The sequence below is a fragment of the Amphibalanus amphitrite genome, unplaced genomic scaffold, assembly GCF_019059575.1.
Source record: "Amphibalanus amphitrite isolate SeventyFive unplaced genomic scaffold, NRLGWU_Aamphi_draft 001374F_arrow, whole genome shotgun sequence".
In the NCBI taxonomy this organism is placed as follows: domain Eukaryota; kingdom Metazoa; phylum Arthropoda; class Thecostraca; order Balanomorpha; family Balanidae; genus Amphibalanus; species Amphibalanus amphitrite.
In genome coordinates this window covers 166,398-174,929 of record NW_024882867.1, presented here as the reverse complement: position 1 = coordinate 174,929, position 8,532 = coordinate 166,398, and the positions used below count along the sequence as shown (strand labels likewise).

Below are 8,532 nucleotides of genomic sequence, written 5' to 3'. Positions count from 1 at the left end.
TTATTCGTAAATCAAGTGATACTTCACTTGACCAGGCGTTCAAAAGGCAAATGGCGTCATCAGATACCGTTAATGGTTAAGAGACTGGGCCTTGCGCAGGGCTCATTTTCAAATGAAGGGAACGAATTTCTTTCAACACACCCGACTAGGCCGCGGCGGTTGCAAACCAAGATAGATAGTGGTTTCTGGGCCTCGCCGCAAACTTGGCTATCTCAACTCAAACTAATGTAAATGTGAGATAGTCCCTTTAAGGTGGCATGCAAGCACACATGCAAGACATGGAAGCACGTAGTTTTTTTTTTGAGGGTGGCATGCAAGCACGGAAAGTTTTGTTTTTGGAAAATGGCATGTGACTCAGGGCTGCGGAGTCGATGGATTTTCGGCGACTCTGACTCCGACTCCGACTTCAAAAACCAAATCCGACCCCGACTCCGACTCCGCGCAGAACTGTCGACTCCGACCGACTCCAACTCCCGACTCCGACTCCGCAGCACTGCCAGGACTGCGGAGTCGATTGATTTTCGGTGACTCCAACTCCGACTCCAGATCCGGTTTCCAAAATCGACTCCGACTCCGACTCGACTCCAGGCAGATCTGTCGACTCGACCGACTCCGACTCCGCAGCCCTGATGGACTCAGGGCTGCGGAGTCGATGGATTTTCGGCGACTCTGACTCCGACTTTCAAAAACAACTCCGACCCCGACTCCGACTCCGCGCAGAACTGTCGACTCCGACCAACTCCAGCTCCCGACTCCGACTCCGCAGCGCTGCCAGGACTGCGGAGTCGATTGATTTTCGGTGACTCCAACTCCGAACTCTGATCCGGTTTCCAAAATCGACTCCGACTCGACTCCGGGCAGATCTGTCGACTCCGACCGACTCCGACTCCGCAGCCCTGAATTGTGACTCAGGGCTGCGGAGTCGATGGATTTTCGGCGACTCTCACTCCGACTCCGACTTTCAAAAACACACTCCGACCCCGACTCCGACTCCGCGCAGAAGTGTCAACTCCGACCGACTCCAACTCCCGACTCCGACGCCGCAGCACTGCCAGGACAGCGGAGTCGATTGATTTTCGGTGACTCAAACTCCGACTCCAGATCCGGTTTCCAAAATCGACTCCGACTCCGACTCCGCAGCCCTGCGAAGCACACATGCAATCGTACACGCAAGCACATATACATTTTTAAAAAATGAATTTAAGGTGGCATGCAAGCACACATGCAAGACACGCAAGCACGGAAAGTTCTTTTTTTTGTTTTTTTTTTTAATGGAAAATGACATGCAAGCACAAATGCAGTCTCTGAGTGTTGGAATTGGAATAGATTGCTTAATGTCGTTTCGTTTTTAGCCTACCTAAGGTTCAGTAAACCCCTCATTTAATTACGGCGACGGGGTGAGGGATAGCAGTCTCTAGGCAGAACTTACGTCACCTTCCCACTATCCGTATACCTACTTCATTCGATCTAACCTAATTTACCTAAGGGCCTCGCCTGCAATCTCCGGCGAACCGGAGAGCTGTGACTAGCCGTGACGATTCAAAGATCTAATATTCATCCCACGCCTGGGCAAGGTTCCGTAAGTTCATACCTTGGAGACTGCTATGGGAGAAGAACAATGAGCGGGGACAGTGCAGCCTCGAGATTTTTCACCTATGTACTTATTTTCAGGCTCTTTACATCCTCCTACCTAGGTATAATAGAATGAACGCCTAGCGACCTAGTACCACTTTTTTGACAGCTTCCTACCAGTGACGCGTATTGACCAGCTGGTGCATACACCATGAGCGTTATTAATGGCACCGGACCAGCGTAAAATGTGCAGTTGTGCACTGCTGATGGGTGTGTTAAGGAAAGAAACTCCGGAAGCTCCTACGGTAGAAAGGGCTAAGGGCAGAAAGAAAGAAATACCGGTTGGCCTAGGCCTCCCAGACCCCGAATTCAACACCGACCTGTGTGATATTCTGCTTCCAAACACGTAACGTAACCACCTTGTGGAGCCCATTGACACGCGCGTGACATAGTGTCGGTCGTATTCTATCCGATGAAAAGATAGCATTACTGTGCAGGCCTACCAGTTTTGCGACCCCGCTTGGCGGGTCGTCCGCGACTAACTGAAGTGGACGCTGGCCTTTTAGCCCCGGTTGAAGACCGCTTACGCTTGGGAACACTCATCTCTAGCTGTCTGTGTTTGGACTGAGTCAAATAGATGGGCCTGGCGAGTATCAGGCTTTCTTCTGTAGCTAACATTTTGTTTATAACCGCTACGACTTCCACCATTTCTACATGTCTGCCGGAAGCAGCGAGACATTGCAAAACAATTTCACCTACGTCCTGAACATGATGCTGTCTCCACGCCCTGTGTACGTAATCTGCAATCAAATTTTGCTCCCGTGACCATTCAGCTCCGCCCTCTATCTCTACGTAAAGACGCCACGTTTTGGCGGCATTAATGCGCATTTGGCGCTCAAAAATTTCTGCTTCAATGACGTCATCATTAAGGCGCTGAACATTTATTTCCTGCGCGGTAGGCCATTCTGTCTCAGGAATGTACATGTGCTTTGGATGTTTAACGCGCGAAACTACGACAGTCCAAAAGCCCGGATTGCCCACCCATTCCTTTACTTTAACTTCTACCCGAGACAAAGTGGCACCCTGGCCTTTAAAGCCGGTAAACGCGCTGCCCCCCTCGAGCGGAAAACCTACGCGAAATTCAGAACAGTTATCTTCAGAAACAGCGCTGCCCTTTTTGCGAGATGCACGGCCGCGTTTCACTGCACGGATGGGAACAAGATCATCTGCGTCTTTTATGCCTAGAACGTTTTGACCACCGTTGGCGGTATAGCCAGGAACACGAACGACAATAAACTCGGGCAAATGAGGCGCACACTTTGGTGTGCGCAAAACTAGCTTAACAGGGTCCGCGGTGGCCACTAGTTCATCCAGACAGTTACCCTCTAAATCATTGCCATTTACTTTAACGATGACGCTTCCCACCGGCACCTGATAAACGTTTTCCCTATCTGAATGGGGCGTGTCGATAGGCTCCACAAGTGTCACACCTTCAACACGTACTTTTTCCGCAAAGTCGCGACGGCTAATAGTCACGAGCAAATCATCTTCTAGATATAGGGGACCCACAAACTCTACCTGAGACCCGTTAAATAGCCCGAAGCTGGGTGCTACATTTTCTAGCAGCATCAGCGGCAGACCCCTACACGCAAAGAGAACCGAAGGCACCGCGCGAAACTCTTTTGCCGATAATTTTTGTAATTTCTGAGCCTTCCTGGCTGGCATGTGCTGTGAATTTACGGCCATGACGTGAGCGCTCCTATCTGCAGCAAAATTAACCAGAGCACGAGCATTATCAGATTCTACTGTTGAACGGTTTGCAGCCCACTCACTAAACCAGTGATACCCATGTAACGTTATAGCACATTTCCACGCAGGATCGGCAGACAAATCCTCAGTTGTGGCACAGTTTTCCTTGAGCCACTGAATTTTCTCCGGGGTGGCCTTACCGTATCTCATGGACGGAAGAATCTCCTTAGTAAATTTTGCGGCTACCTCGTCATTTTCAACAGTACGACGCACCTCATTTAAATAAACAGTTTCATAGTCGCCGTCGTACGCGGCGGCGCGAAAACGAGCTACTTCCGCACGTACGCGGTCACTAAGATCAGCGCGGTTTACACCTAGCGTTTTTCTCCACGTTTCATACCCTGGCAAAGTGTCAAGCGCCGGCATTCTGAAAAGTTCACGGAAAGATGCCATACCCAAAATAGAGGCCTCACAGCATGCATTACCGTCGTCCGAGCGCTGACGCAAGCTCCAAATAGGAACATCCCCGATTGGAAAAATTTGCGCTGGATCACCGACAAACAGGACACCTATGTGATCCATGTTAACACCTGCCTGACCGAGACGCTGCATTACCCAACGTATCATGCGACGCTGAATCATTGAAAATTCGTCAAAAATTATCAAACCTAGCTCAGTACTAAGGCTATCACAAAGCTGCAAAAAGCGACGGCTATCCTCGGCCAGCGGCTCGTCCCCTGTTTGGCCCACGCTGATGGCGTATAAGCGGTGAATGGTAGTGGCGCCATGCGCCATGTGAAAAGACGCACATCCTGTCGGCGCCGACAATTTAACTACATCCGTCCACTTGGCAAAATCATCACCTAACATTTCACTGAGCTGATGCACGGCCGAACGCAAAGTAAAAGATTTGCCGGCACCGGGATCTCCTAGCAAGAACGCGCGCAGTGCCTTCGGCGGCGTTTGCCGCAAGTCTACAATATCCGGTCTGACGGGTGGGACCTGACGCGATGAGCCCGCCAGACGCCACTGCTTAACCTGCCTATCGTATGTATCCCACTGGCGACGCGAGCAAGCAAATTCCCTCTGTTGCGTTAAATAGCGCTTTAAAACCGCCGACAGCACGCGCTGACGCCCTGAGAGGGCAGCCAGCGGTGCGTGTGCGACGTCTCCTGTACCGCTAGCGACTAGCCTACGATAATTGCGACGCACTAGGTCGGGATTAACTGGCCTGTCTCCTAGCCAGTCTGCCTGAAAATCAAAACCAGCCGGATTGGCAATGCCGGCCGCGGCCACCCCTGGTACGCAATTTGCTTCCCCATCATCCGCCGACCTATCATCCCCCCGATTACCTAGCATGGCGTCTAGAGCCGTCTGATAAAAACGATCGGGCAAACGCGTCGCATTCGCCTCCGGCTCCACTGGTTCATTTTGTTCTAAAACAACTTCATCTTCGGGATCCGGGTCGTCGCTATCCGACGACTCGGACGCACTCGAATCGTCGTTGGCGTCAGACGGGTGAAAGTGATTATAATACCGCCGCACAAAAGCCGGAACGTCTAAGCCTGTTGACAGCAGACGATGGTACCTACAGATCCAATGGATGCACACCTCAGCCGGTGAAGCCTGCTGAGACGGCATCAGGTCCTCTGCGAGCAAGCAGGGTTCACACCAAAGAACAATATCGCGGGCGTATTTCCAGAAGCCCTGCCTGGACGGATTGGCGCTACTTTTACCGTAGTGTGGCGTCAGACGGACGCACACACGTGACCCGCAAACCTGGTGACGCCGACGGCCAATTGTCATTACCTTTTGATCACCTATCTTTTTCTCAGAGACTACAAAAGTATCAAAAAATTGACGCACCGACATAACGCGCTGAAACTCGTCGGCAGCTATGCCGCCATGATGCACATTATCATTTAGACGCGCGTTGAAATGCTCCAGACGGCTAGCAAACACATACTCTCCGGCATCTTCCGCAGAAATTGGCCGCAGAAGGCGAGTACCACTAAAGCCGAAACCGCGCGCGCGAATATTCCTATACAGCAGAGGCAGCTGCCAATTTTTGTGCATTGCCTGAAAGATTGATTGACACCTAGCCGACGAAACTGCATTATACATTCTCATAACAACGCCAGCGTCTATATTTGCGGTGGCGCCGCGCGTCTCCAGAGCCGTAAGAAGAACATCGGCCGGAGTTCGCACGGGAGCAACTGGCTTAAAGCCGTACTTTAGCGCGTATTCTACGTTAGCATCACCTGACCCAATTGCCAACTGCATTGTGAAAGAAAAGGCTACACCATCGTCTGTAGTTACGCTTTCCCAAACGACAGACGGCGGCCGCGCCAGCCACGCCGGCACGACCGCCTTATCGTCTACGTTATTCAAAATGTGCAAGACGGCGAATGGATCATGCCCTCCCATCCACACGTCATTGCACGCCGTTTCACACTGTTTTATACGCCTATCGTGAGAGTCTGACGCAACGACCGATTCAGTCCGGAGACGACGAGGCATCCGCCTTTTGCACCGAACAACCTCTTTCTTCACTGGTGCCGCGTTAGGATTTACTCTACGTGCTTCCGCGGTGGCTGCCTTGTCGACTTTCAGACGTTTAACTGCACATCCGTCTTTCAGCGACGGTGCTGTACCCCTACCGCTGTGACCCGTGTGGCGAAGTGTGCCGTTAATTACGCTCACATACAGCTGGTCAATATAAGCAAAGTCACCGGAGGACATGGCCCTATCGAGCTCGGCGGCCATTCGCGCGCGACAAACGGTTGTTTTCCTATCGTAGGCAAATTCAAATGTACGCCGACCACCCTTAGTAAAGCCCGCGTTCCAATTTGTGTACATGTTCTCAATGCGCCTAATGTAGGACTGCTGACAAGACTGCCACGCCGCGCGCACCTGTGTCTCGACCGCGCTGCGGGACGTGTCCCGTGCCAGCGTTGGGTCCTCGTTGCGCGCCGCGCGGTCAATCCTTTCAGCCTCAATGCGAAGCTGAACCTGAAGACGATGCAAGAAAGTAGAAAACGATTCACTAATTATATTACGGTGAATGTGAGGATTGGCGTTCGCGCCCCACTCCGCACGCACAATATGGTACGTGGCGGAGTAACGCACGCGCGCCAACGCAAGGGTGTCCATTTCCCCAATGAACGCTGTGACCCACGAAACGATGCCCGGATGCTTAAGGGTGTTGGCAAATCGAGCGTGTAAATACTGCTCGTCACTAAGTGTTTCGCTGGCGGCTGCGCCGTCAGACAGACGATGAATAGCGGGATGGTGGTTATACGGGACGGCCCTAGTTTGCCAAAGATGAACTACGAGCGGAATGTCACCAACCCGCCATGACGGCGGGTCTTCTAGATCACGAATAGCGCCTATCATTTCGTGCTTGTGTGCACGCCAAAATGCATCCGAATCATCCAATTTTGTTTGAAAACAGAGCAGAGAGCGAGCCAGCGTGCGGCACAATTGGGGATCGTCTACTAGCTGCTGTTTTGTGGGGAGACCATCTGGAAAATCGGTCAGATTTAGAGCGACGGTGGCATCGCGATTTGAAGAGTCCCTACTCTTTTGGTTGCTTATTACAAATTGTAGCTCAATGTTACCCTCGGATTCTGGCTGCTGGGCTAGCCAGTGCAAATACGTCTGACGCCAAGTCGTTATCGGTTGGCGAATAAGAACAGGCCGCTCCTGAAACGGGTCGGCATCACCAGTTAAAAAGACGTCTGGAAAACAGAGCTGAAAATAGCCGGGCGTCCACTCCGGCAATGGATGCTCGCGGTCGGCCGGAGGCATGCTAATACGGTGCAAGGCTGTCTGTGCCAGTCCTCGCTGACGAATGTCCTCCGGCCGTTCACTTTCGGGTGCGGCAACGCCGCCTACCGCCACGCCGCTGGCTCCGCCCTCGTCATTACCAAATTCACGGCTTAGAATTTCGAGTTCCTCGCAGCACATCAGCAGAAGCGTAGAACCGCGAGGAACAGTGCCTGCCGCCTCGTCTTCGACGGACGGCGCTAACAACCAGTGACGCTCCACCGCGCACTGAACTACGTGTCGTATCGTTACGTTAACATCGTCATCGTCTTCCGACCCGTCGTCCCGTGACTCCCTGACAGCATTGCGAATTTCATCCCAAAGATTTTTCAAGCAAGTCTCGCTCGTGTCCGCGCCCTCACCCCCGTGCTCCAGTGAGTAACTGGTGCGGAGTATGTCCGCCATCGGAAAGCCCGACTCTAGCCAGTTAACAAACTGATTAAAATGTAAAACTTTATTGACGCGCGCGTGGACCTCATCTACGTTAAGCACGCGCAGACCGTGTGGCTGGCAGGGACGGTTGCGTTCGGGAAGGCGACTCTGAAGCTCCCGCAAATTTTCATTGGAAAATGGCACCCACTGCTCGGCCACGAAGCGATAGAACGGCCGCGTGTTTCGCGGATTGTACTTGCACGGCATTAGCCTTTCCATGAGGTGCCTAGCTTTTAGAATTGTCTCCATGTTAACCATAGCCTCGCAATGGGTGCCGTCACGCCTGTTTTGTTGAACGACAATGAACGGCAGCTGGGCAAAATCGTACCAAGGCAGACGCGCGGCTTGGACGGGACGCTTCATGGGATAGCAAATTGATCCGTGCTTTGTGAAAGGTACGTTATTCGCCCTGGATCTGAGCACGGCAACAGTAAGATGAACGGGGCGCAGAATCATGGTTTCCGCACGGGTCCACGAATTAACAAAGAGACGGTACTCATCATCACCATAAACGTCAGTAGACATTAAATTTCGTGCAGAATAGGGGCAAATGTGAGTACGGGGACCATTTAGCTCCTCAGAATCCTGACTATCGCCGGCAACGTCTGCCATATCGGCAGACGCACCGGCCTGTGAAGACGGCAGCGACTGGTCCGTGTCGGACACAAGTGGTCGCGGCACGATATTATTCAAAGGGTCAATTTGGAATGAGGGGGAGCACGTTACGCAGACGCCTAAGGCTTCGCGGTCGGTTAAAACGGTGCCGTTGGCACCGAAGAATTCCGGATCTAACCTAACCGTACACTTGTTATCTCTACGCAAAATTTCTGAATTTGACAGCGCGTCGTCTACGATACCTCCCGGCACGAGCTGGACCATGTTGCCGCGTTCCGGGACACGAACTACCCAGCCCGGATGCGGCAGCCCTGGCGTTTGTTTTTTACAAATGAT

The 8,532-nt window shown here is 52.3% G+C and overlaps 1 protein-coding gene across 1 annotated transcript in view; it reads right to left on the bottom strand.

Moving 5' to 3' along the window:
- Window positions 1–1,272: 1,272 nt before the first annotated feature.
- LOC122372571 overlaps window positions 1,273–8,532 on the bottom strand; it is a 32,958-nt gene continuing 25,698 nt past the window's right edge. Inside the window, exon 2 of the mRNA XM_043349927.1 lies at window positions 1,273–1,591. The gene's annotated coding sequence lies outside the window, so the exon portion shown is untranslated. The remainder of the gene's footprint in view (window positions 1,592–8,532) is intronic.